Source organism: Ailuropoda melanoleuca, chromosome 11 (genome assembly GCF_002007445.2).
Source record: "Ailuropoda melanoleuca isolate Jingjing chromosome 11, ASM200744v2, whole genome shotgun sequence".
In the NCBI taxonomy this organism is placed as follows: domain Eukaryota; kingdom Metazoa; phylum Chordata; class Mammalia; order Carnivora; family Ursidae; genus Ailuropoda; species Ailuropoda melanoleuca.
Genome location: NC_048228.1, coordinates 79,615,555 through 79,627,158, shown reverse-complemented (window position 1 = coordinate 79,627,158; position 11,604 = coordinate 79,615,555).

Here is an 11,604-nt window from a genome sequence, read left to right as displayed (position 1 = left end):
AGTCACTAAAATGTATCTGTGCTTGACCAAGAAGCAACCATGTGACTTTGGATTAGTTCTGCAAGTTTTTCAAAGCTCATCTGTAATATAAAGCAAAATAAAACAAAAGACAGTGAATGTGTCCTCTTTCACCTTATGGGACCCCTAGTACAATATGATGGGATAATTATAGGTAATAACTAAAGGTGAAACTTTTGAAAGGCAACAAGTCATATTCAAATGTAACACCAAAGTAACTAGTATTTCAATCCCAGAGTTTCCAGCCTCCCTTTCCTCATTTATAAAAGGGAGGGGCTTAGATTGGCCTAATACCTAGTGTATAAGAAGCACGCAATAAAAATTTGTTGAATACGTTTTTTCTTGTTTTGACTTTAGGATTCTAAAATGCCTCATGGGTAGAAAAAATATGGAATGTGGTTATAAAAAGTACAGTTGCTGGAATATTTGGAGTAAAATATATTAGTAAGAATTAACTCAGAATAAAGCTTTCCTTCTGATCTCCCCCCCACCACTGCCAAAAGAAAGCCTTCATGTGATATACAGAACTGTTCATAATATACATGGAAATGACCACCAAAAGGAGGGAGGACAGTGAAGTCCTTAGTGTCCAATATTTATTAGGGGAGCTAGCAAATTAGAAACAATCCAAACTGCCAATCACAGAATAGCTAAGCATACTAAATTATCTTGACACGATAAAGTGACCCCCTTGGTCAATGATGGCAAATACACAATCTGCATCATTACATGGAAATGCGTAAAGAAAGTAGTAGCAAATGGAAAACAGAACACAAAACAATATACACACCCAGGTGACTGTCGCATGAAAACGTATGAATATAAATATTTAAAGATGGGAAGAGGACTTGCAATGAGGAAAGCAAGTCGACGTACCCACTCATCGAGTTCTCTTTTTCCTCCAAATAAAATTGCCCATCTGTGTCACTTTTGTGAAGCAAAGAAATTGCCATGAGTTCAAAGGATAACTCAACAGTCTTATCCTAAAACATGATGGCTATAAAATATAGGCAGTTATATAATGAGCCAAAAAAGTCTCTACAAAAGATACGTCTTCTGCCCAGGCTTGCCCATTGCTTCACGTTTCCCTTGACTAAGTAATGATTAATCGTCTATATAAACAGCGTGCCAGGTACTTGTATTTGGTTATGGACAGAGAAATTATTTATAGTTGCCTGAAGCCAGTGTGGCCGTCTGGTATTTCTATGGGGTTCTCTTCATCTCAGAAGCAAAAGGAAAAAAAAAAAAAAAAGCTTTGTTTTGTAAGAAGAAGGAAAAAGCACTAAAAAGAAAAAAAAAATCTGCACAGGCTTCTCTGTAGTCAGCTTCTGTAAGGTAAAAGAAGGAGTGGTATCTCTGCAGGTAGCCTAGAAAAAGAGGAAAATAAGAGACTGAAAATTTAAGATGAATTTCTGAACTTTGTGGGAGGAACCTTCACATAAACCACAAAAAATTGGCTTTTGACTAAGTTCCCAAAAGAAAAAGTCAGTTTCCTGTTTGCTTGGGGTTATGTTTTAATGTCTTTTTTGGACTTAGTTAGATAATTTTCAAGAACACATGGAAAAAATCTTGGCCAATACCTTTTTATCCCCCAAAGAACTATGCAAATGAAAATGGGGCAGAAATCAATCAATCAAGGACAACACTCCATCTGATGTCAAAACTTTCTCTGGAGATAAATTATGGCCACAATACTGGTAAAATAATGCTAAGCAGCATTTCACAAAGTTTAGGACAAGGAGTAAAAATCTTGAGACAATGCAACAGGAGAAACACACACACAAAAATAAACCAAACTCTGTTATCTAAGATTAAATCTGACCAGGTTAGTAATAGCAGTAGTAATGACAGAAATGATAGCTAAAAATTTTTTTAACACAGCGGCTCAATAATTGCAAGTAATACTTTACACATAGCCTCTTATTTAATCCTAACAACATTAGATGCTTGGAAAAATAAGTCCCCAGCTAGCAGGCACTGAAGCCAGAATATGGACACTAGTCTGTCCGGTTTCCAGAGGCTTAGCTCTTAAACACTAGGATATACTGCCTAACTTTTATGCTATAATGATATTTTTTGGTTAAATTCTGTTTTCCCCCACGTACCTTGCGTGTTCATGCATTATTACATATGGATTGGTAAATGAAAAAGTGTTGTGAAATAGTGAAATAGTTGTATGATTTTACATACAAGAAATGTTTCATTATATGACACTCCAGGAAAAATGTTTTGGGAAGAAATCTATGTCAGTTCTCAGCCCACCAGTAAGCCTAAGCATTCTGAATTATGCATCATCTCTATTTTCTCAGCCTCTCATCATTGGTAAAATCATTGACAAATTGATCAGGAATAAATGAGAAGGAACATAAATTATGAATTTCAGGAACTAAAGAGGGAATAACCAGTACAGAGCCTACAAACATAAAAAGAATATTTCAAAGAAAAATTGGCAATAAATTTGACAATTTAAAAAAAACTTAAGAGAAACATCTTTCCCAAACTGACTTAAGATAAAATAGAAAATCTGAATAGCCCTAAGTCTATTAGAGAAGCTAAAATTTTATCTGAAATCTCTGTACAAAGAAAACTCTAGAACCACATAATTTTGCTTATGAGTTCTACCAAATAGCTAAATAATCTTAACATAGGATTGAGGAACATCAATCTTAGATAAGCTCTTTCCAAAAACTTGTTTAATGAGACCAGTATACCATGACACCAAAACCGGATAAAAACATTAGAAATGAAATTACTGACCAATATCCTTCATGAACTTTCTTAGCAGAATGTTGACAAAGTTAATTCAGCAATATATATTATATTATATTAAATATAATATAATATAAAATAATATAATACAACATTATGACTGTGTTTAAGAGTCAAGGTTCTCCAGAGGAACAGAACTAAATTTTATATATCTATATCTATCTATCTTTCTATATCTATCTATCTATCATCTATCTATCTATCATCTATCTATCATCTATCTATCTATCTATCTATCTATCTATCTATCATCTATCTATCATCTATCTATCATCTAAAACAGGAATTATCTCATGTGGTTATGGAGGCTGAGAAGTCCCACACTCTGTCCTCTGCAAGCTGGAGAACCAGGAGAGCTGTGGGATAATCTGAGTATGAAGGCCTGAGAATTAGGGAGGCTGATGGTGTAAGTCCCCATCTGAGTCCCAAAGCTTGAGAACCAGGAGCACTAATGTCTTCCTTTTTGTTCTGTTCAGTGGCTCAATGAATTGGATGATGTGCACTCAGTCCTATTGGGAAGGGCTATCTGCTTTCATCGGTTCAAATGCTAATCCCTCCCAGAAACACCCTCATAGACACACACACAAATAATGTTTTACCAGGTCTCTGGCATCCCTTAGTCCAGTCAAGTTGATACATAAAATTAGCCATCACAAATCAAGTTGAGTTTATCCCAAGAATGACAGATTTGTTTAAATCAAGGTAATTCACCATATTAACAGACTAAAGGAGAAAAAAATCAACAGATGCAGAAAAACCATTTGACAAAAGTCACACTGATTTATGATAAAAAGTCTCAGAAAATTAGGGATAGAAGGAGACTTCTTCAATCAGGTAAAGGGCATCTACGAAAGAGCCTATAAGTAGTTTTGTACCTGCTGTTTAAGTATAAAAAATTTCGGGGCACCTGGGTGGAACAGCGGTTAAGCGTCTGCCTTTGGCTCAGGGCGTGATCCCGGCGTTATGGGATCGAGCCCCATGTCAGGCTCTTCTGCTATGAGCCTGCTTCTTCCTCTCCCACTCCCCCTGCTTGTGTTCCCTCTCTCGCCGGCTGTCTCTATCTCTGTCGAATAAATAAATTAAAAAAATCTTTAAAAAAAAAGTATAAAAAATTTCCCCTAAGATCAGCAAGAAGGCAAGAATTTTTGGTCTTACAATTTTGAATCAACTGGAGGTTGAATCCAGTGCAGTAATGCAATGAAAAAAAAAAAAAGATGCATAAGGATCAGAAAAGAAGCAGTATAGCTGGTTATATTTGCAGATGACCTGAATGTTCATAATCAAATCTTTAAGAATGTATAAAAAGGGGGTGCCTGGGTAGCGCAGTCGTTAAGCGTCTGTCTTCGGCTCAGGGCGTGATCCCGGCGTTCAGGGATCAAGTCCCACATGGGGCTCCTCCTCTGGAAACCTGCTTCTTCCTCTCCCACTCCCCTGCTGTGTTCCCTCTCTGGCTGGCTGTCTCTCTGTCACATAAATAAATAAAATAAAAATCTTAAAAAAAGAAGAATGTATAAAAAAACTAACAGTTGAACTTAGTGAAATTACAAGGATTTGTACCAATATATAAAAACTAATTTGATTTTATATATTCAAAAGCACACAACCAAAAATAAAAAAATTTAAAATTCCATTTCTAATAGTTTCAAAAAGTATTCTTAAGGATAAATTTGGCAAAAGAGGTGTAAGATCTGCACTGAAAAACTAAAAAACATTGCTAAGGCTAATTCAAGGAGACCTAAATAAACAGAACTATATACCATGTTCATGGACCAGAAAATTGAATACTGTTAACCCACTAATTTTCCCCAAATTGATCCATAGATACAACTCAATCCCAATCATAAACCCACCGGAGTTTTGCAAAAATGACAAACTATTTCTAAAATTTACACAGAAATGATAGACCTAAATTATTCAAAGCAATTTTGAAAAAGAAGAGCAAAGTTAGAAAGTTTAATTACCTGACTTTAAGATAATCTTTAAAGCTTTAGTAATCAAGACAGGGTGATACTGGGACAAATAAATCAATGGAGAATAATTGAGGTCTCAGAAATTGAAGTCCCAGAAATGGACCAACACATATGGTCATTTGATTTTTGAAAGCAATGCCAAAACAACTCAATGAGGAAATAAAAATATTTTTAGTAAACTAAATTAAGAATATTCATGTTGGAAAAATTTTAAATTTCTGCTCACCAAAGGCATCATTCAAAAATCAATAGAAATGGCACAGACCCCAAGAAAATATTCATAAGATATATATCTGAAAAGGGGTTTGTATCTAAAATATATAAGGAACTCTTTCAACTCAAAAATGAGATGAACAATCTAATTAAACGTGGACAAAAAATTGACCAGAACTTTAGCAAAGGGAAATAAATAAATACATGAGAAAGTGTTCATTATGATTTGTCACCAGAAAAATTCAAATGAAAAGCATAATGAGATACTACTACAAATGACCAGAATGGCTTAAATTGAAAGGATTGATATTGCAGGGCAGTGACAGGGATGTATAGCAACTTACACATCGTTGGTGGGAGAGTAAAACTCTACAACCGCTTTGGGAAAAGTGTGGCATTTTCTTATGAAAGCAGGCAAATTCCTACTCTATGAACAATTCCATTCATAAGTATTTGCCCAAGTATATTAATTTTTTATGACCGCCATAGCAAATTCCCTCAAGTTTAGTGGCTAAAAACAACATAAATGCATTATCTTAGAGTATTAGAGATCAGAAGTCTGACATAAGTCTCACTAAGTTAAAATCAATGTTACTCTGGATACATTTCTTTTTGGAGGCCCTAAGGGAAAATACATTTCCTTGCCTTTTCCAGCTTCTAAAATCCATCTGCATTCTTTGTCTTGTGGTCCCATTCCTTCTTCTTCGAGCTAGTATAGATACATGGAGTCCTTCTCACAACTGTGTCATTCCATATTTTCTCTGCCTCTTTCAGTCCAAACGGACATCGTGTCTGCTTGTATAACTTTCTCAAAAGTGCCGTGGGTCTCTTGTGTGTGTCGCAGAGATTAAGTCCATTAGACAGATCTTTTCTAGATGACTCATATCTGCTTTTGCTTCTGATGGCTGAGGAGATTTATGAGTCCCACAGTTACTCTCTTCAAAAAGCATTTCTGTAATTAAATCCTCAGACCTTTTGCTTCTTCTGAGGTATTAGCAAAAGCTGTCTTGCTGTATCCTCCATTTTATTTCTACAGCATGCTTTCCTGAGAGTGAATCTCATCTTCAGCATCTTTTGCAGTCTGGGTAAGCTGAGAATTTCCCAAATCACCACATCCTGGTTCCTTTTAATTTTCTGTGTTACCAGTTTTGCCCTCCGTTTTTCTCTTTCCTCTCACATTTTACTAATAACATCAAGAAGAAACCAAATCGCACCTCCAACACTCTGCTGGGAAATTTCCTCAAGTGAAATATGATTTCATCAATTTAAGTTCCACTTTCCACGTAACTGTAGGACATAATTTCTGCCCTATAAAATAAAGCTCCCCTTCCCTCTAGTTTTCAATAACAAATTCCTCCAAAGCCCTCCTTAGCAGTGCCTTGAAAGTCATATTTCCACCAACAGTCTGTTCCCCACAAGTTAGGTATTCTCAGGGCAATTTATGTTTTCTCTACCGTAGTCCTCACTTCCTCTGAGGCCTCACTGGCAGAGTCTTTAAAATCCTGATTTCTACTAAGAACCTGTTGGAAGTAATCGAGGCTTTTCTATCAAAAATACTTCCAGCCTCTGTCTATTGCCCAGTTCCGAAGCCACGTCCATATTTTCAGGTATTGATTACAGCAACACCCCCACTTTGTAGTACCAAGTTCTTTGTGAGTGTTTCACTGCCCCTGCAACAGATCACCTCAAACGCAGTGGCTTAACGCCATACAGATTTATTATTTTGCAGTTCTCTAGGTCTCATTGGTTAAAGTTAAGATTACTAAAAATCAAAGATATATTCCTTTCTGGAAGCTTTAGTGGTCCAAGAGAAATGAAAGCACATGTCTACAACAACAACACAAAAGCCACGCACAAGCAGCTTTATTCATGATAGTCCCAAACTGGAAATAATCTAAACATTCACCAATAGAGGAACAGTTAAATAAAGTTTTATATTCATACAAAGAACTACCATAACATAATAAAAAAGAAAACAAGCCACTCGATAGGCAATGATATGGATACATCTCAAAAACATTTTGTGAGTGAAAGAAGCTCTTACACAGAGAAGTATGTACTAGATGATTCTATTTACATAAAGTTCTAGAAAAGAGAAAACAATTCACGGTGAAAAAAACACAAACAGTGATTGCCTGGTGCAGGAATTGACTGGAAAGGGACAAGAGGGAACTCTCTGGAGTGATGGTAACATTCTATGTTATGATAACTATCCAGGTACAGGCACTTGCCAAAACTCATCACATGAGACACTTAAGATTTATTTGTTTCAAAATACATAAATTTTTACCAAAATAAAAACCTCATAAAGAACTGTAAATAATATAGAACTCTAGGTAATTATATGCATGCTACAGTATTGAGAAGGAAGTGTACTGATATTTGCAACTTACTTTGATTTTTTATTACAAAATACATTGGATTGGTGGATAAATAGAGGGAAAAAAATAGATGGATAACTAACTATGTGATAAATCAAAAACAGCAAAATACTAATTGTTGCTTCTAGAAGTGGGTATACAGGTATTGACTATAAAGACCTTTTCCATTTTCTCTGTCTATTTGAAAATTTTCATAGTGAAGTGTTGGAGGGGAAAAGGCCACCATTCTCCTTCCTTCCATCTGGATCACAGTAGTAGTGAACATCCAATCAAAGCTTGCAAAGCTTTCCATATGTCATTGCTTCAGCATGTAGACTATAATGTCTTTGGACTCCTACGTAGCACACATCTCTTAAAAACAGATTTCGAAGATTTCTACAAGCAAGTTGGAAGTTAGGGGGAAAAAAACGACTAAGCTTTCCAGAAAATGTCATCTGTCCCTTATAAGAAAGATACTAAACATTTAGTGCAATTAATGTGAAGTTATTAGTATTCACAGTCTCTTTAGAAATTTTTTACAGTTGGAACTCAATAATTGAGAGCTGGTTCTAATTAGAGCAGCATGTTACTTAAAACAATAAATCATGAAAAATCAAGTCACAACTAAAGACATGACTTTTTTTTCAAAAATAGTGTCAACATTTGAGATCTTTAAACACTGTAGCAGTTTTAATACTGTATATGTATATATATGCTTTTGTCCTTCAAGTTTAATTTTCTACTGATCGGAAATAAGTAAAAAGGTAGCTACTATGGAGATATTAGATTTTTAAAGTACCGTAGCAAATTAACTCTTCACAAGACTGCTATAATTTGTAGAACTTCTGCTAAATAGCTCTTAGTACTAAGTGGCTCCGGGTTGATTAAAAGCCGTATTTAATTCTCATTCTCACAAATGAAATCATATTCTACTCACAAAGTGAATATAGTACTTTAAACTAAAAGGTGATTACATTTGCAAAGCACTTTACCAAATGGGAGACATAAATGGTTATTAATTAGAGTAAGTTATTGTTTGACACTTTCTTTATTATGTCCCTTTTAGATCTTTCAATTGATTGCTTTCCAATTATACAATTTATAGGAGGGAGTGAGGTTCAGCTCTTTTCCTGCTAAAACACCCAATGCAGTTTGAAAGGCAGAGGAGAGACACAATGAACTAACGGGCCACCTTGCCCTTTAACAAATGCAAGAACAGAGGAATACCCTGTGAAACTAACTGCACTTGAAAGGACCACCCATTGCAGAATGTTAAGCAGGGCTTTTGTGGTTTTTTAACATTTGTCCCTTCTTCATGTTGGGGGGAGACCATCGAAGAGACATCACGGCATCATCATGTCTTCTTATGGGTCTGATTCTCTTAAGAAAAATTCCCGCCTTTATCAACAACGGTGATGAAGAGCCCCTTCCAGAATTTCATCCACGCAGTTTTGCACTGAGTCTAACTCGGACGGATGCTGGGCTGCTCATGGAATATGGGTGGAGAGAAAGGAAAAGGATCTGGGAAAATCAGTGCTTCTGCTCCCACAGCCTGGAGGAACCTACTTCCTAGTCAGTCTCCTTTGTCTACTGACAATTTATAAAGACATAAACTGCTCAGAACATTAAATTGTATTTATATATCATCGAATAATCCGCCAACATTTCCTAGGCACCTTGTGTGTGCAGGGCATTGTGGGAGATAGACAGACATGAAGTGGAATAAGGTTGAGCCTCTTTCCTAAGCAGTTTATAATTTTGAGTGCTTAAATGAAGCGTGGATGTGATCTGTAGCCTGACAGTTTGGGAACTCGAACGTCTGACTGCCTGAGAAACTGAGATAGAGACGAATGATTCATCACAGTGTTCAACCTGCAGAGGGATCCCAGCTAGCTGCCTGAGGCTAGAAGGATTAATATCTCACAGCATGGGATGCGGTACCAGACTCCATCCTTCTCTTGCATGATCTTGACTTGGGTCTTCTTGTGTTTGCAGCCAAAAGCATCCTAGCGATACAACATTACACCAATTGTGTTCGGATTACAATACCTTAATTATATTTCACCTGTAAAAGGAAGATGTAATAGGCCATTCCTGATCCATACGGCAGTTAACTTTCAGTTGATGAGCACAGGAAGATCATATCCATGATGAAAAGAAGGAATTTCAATATGGCAGCTCTTTCTGGAGCCTGAGCCACCTTCCCTTGGCCCACCTCTGATTGAAGCCACAGCTGCGGTGGACAGTTCCATGGGAGTTACATCCCATCATGCACTGATGGCACCTGTTTTAAGCACATTTTGCCCCAACACCTTCTCCCAAGTAGGTACTGAGAAGTGTGGAAGAGCTAATGCCCAGAGGCAATCTTCATTTGATGGTGAGAAAGCTAGAAGATGATCCAGCTTGGTCTCTCAAGAGGATGATTCATCGGGAAGGTGTTCTCTGCAACTCTCCAAAGTCCTTGAGGACCAAAGCTCCAGTGCACACAGCAGCAGTGACCTCCACTGTGCATTTCATTTTGGCTTTTCCTTCTGTCTCCTTCACAGTCTTTGCTCCCTCACGCCTACTTTCCAGGATCACCTCTCAAACAAACTACCTGGACCTCAGACCTGATCCCTGGCTCTGATTTTAGAAGAATCCCTACAAAGAAATCTAATATTTAAATTCTTTGCATGTTGGTTAGACTCTTGTCTAATGACGGACTATATTTTATGTGAGCCTGCTCCAAATAAAACGTTTATATTTGATAATAATACTCATTTCTTAAAAATCAAATGGACATCATTCTTTGCGGGGATTACACTAAAGCTGGACTCCTACAGTGGCTTTGATGACAGTCCAAAACTCTGCCTGGTGTCTCATTAACAATGCTGGCGTTCCCCAACATTAAGCTTGGCGGCATTCCTAAAAATAGTTTGTAAATTGATTGTTTGCAACTTGAAATGTAATTTCTAAGAGAAATGCCTGCATTTTTCAATAGGAAGTGTTCCAAATGGCAAAGCATAGCCCCAAGGCAAAGAATTATCCACTAGTGCTCTGCTTTGCCGAGGAATAGGTAAAACAATGAAGGGGCGGACTTCCGAAGAAGCTTTCTTTTGCAGAGGTGAATATGCTTCAACGTGCAGCTAAGAGTGAGGGGGACGGAGAGAGTGCCAACGTCAGAGGACGAGTATGTAAAGATAGTGATGACCTGAAGTTGCAGTTGGGAAATTGTGACTATAAATTGCTACACTGGGTTACATTGTATCTCCTAAAATTCCTGTCCACCCAGAACATCAGAATGGGACCCTATCGGGAAGCAGGGGCTTTGCATATGTCATTAATTAAGTTAAAATAAGGTCATAGTGGATTAGAGTGGGCCCTAAATCTAATGGCTGGGGTTCTCAGAAGGTCACGGGAAGACAGGGATGCACACACCGGGAAGAAGGCCACATGACCACCACGGCGGAGACTAGAGAGACGCAGCTTTGAGCCAAGGGAGATCACAGATTGCTGGGAGCCACAGGACTCTGGAAGATTCAGGAAGGATCCTTCCCAGAAGCCTTCGGAGGATGTAGGCCCCAGCCAACACCTTGATTTTACACTTCTAGCCTCTCGAACTGCAGGATAATAAATTTCATTTTAAGCCACCCAGTTTGTGGTCATTTCTATGGCAGCCATAAGATACTAATATGATAACTAACAAACGCTGGGAGCTGGGTCTTGGTGAGATGGTGAGCTAGGTTGTAAAATAACGTAATATATTATATACATATATATAATGTCATGTTTAAAATCAGGATTAAATCCATCTAAATAGTTCTTGTGATGGGAATGATGAACACTTATTGATTGCTTACTCTGTGACAGGAACTATATAATTCATTAACTTTCACAATAACCTTATTATAGGGTTGGTCCGTTTATATCCCCATTTGACAGACGGGGAGACTGAGCCTTGCCTCCAAAGGCACATGGCTGATAGGTGGCCGTAGCCAGGCTTTGACCCAGACTAGTCTAGAGCCCGGACTTCTAGCCACTCTGCTCTATGCCTCGTGAACGTGGGGGTGCCACACAAAATGACTCTTTTAAGCAAATGACATGTCTCCGCTACTCCCCTTACTCCCGACCCATCCGTTCACTGTGGCCCATGGCGTGTCACCAGGTCTGCTGGCCCACTTGCTCTTGATTAGAATCCTGGAACATCCCACATCTGTCCTGCTTGGTAAGTCAGCTTCAGTATCTCACTACCTAAAGTGGTTCAGTACACAGGTAACGCCTGAGACTCTTGGATG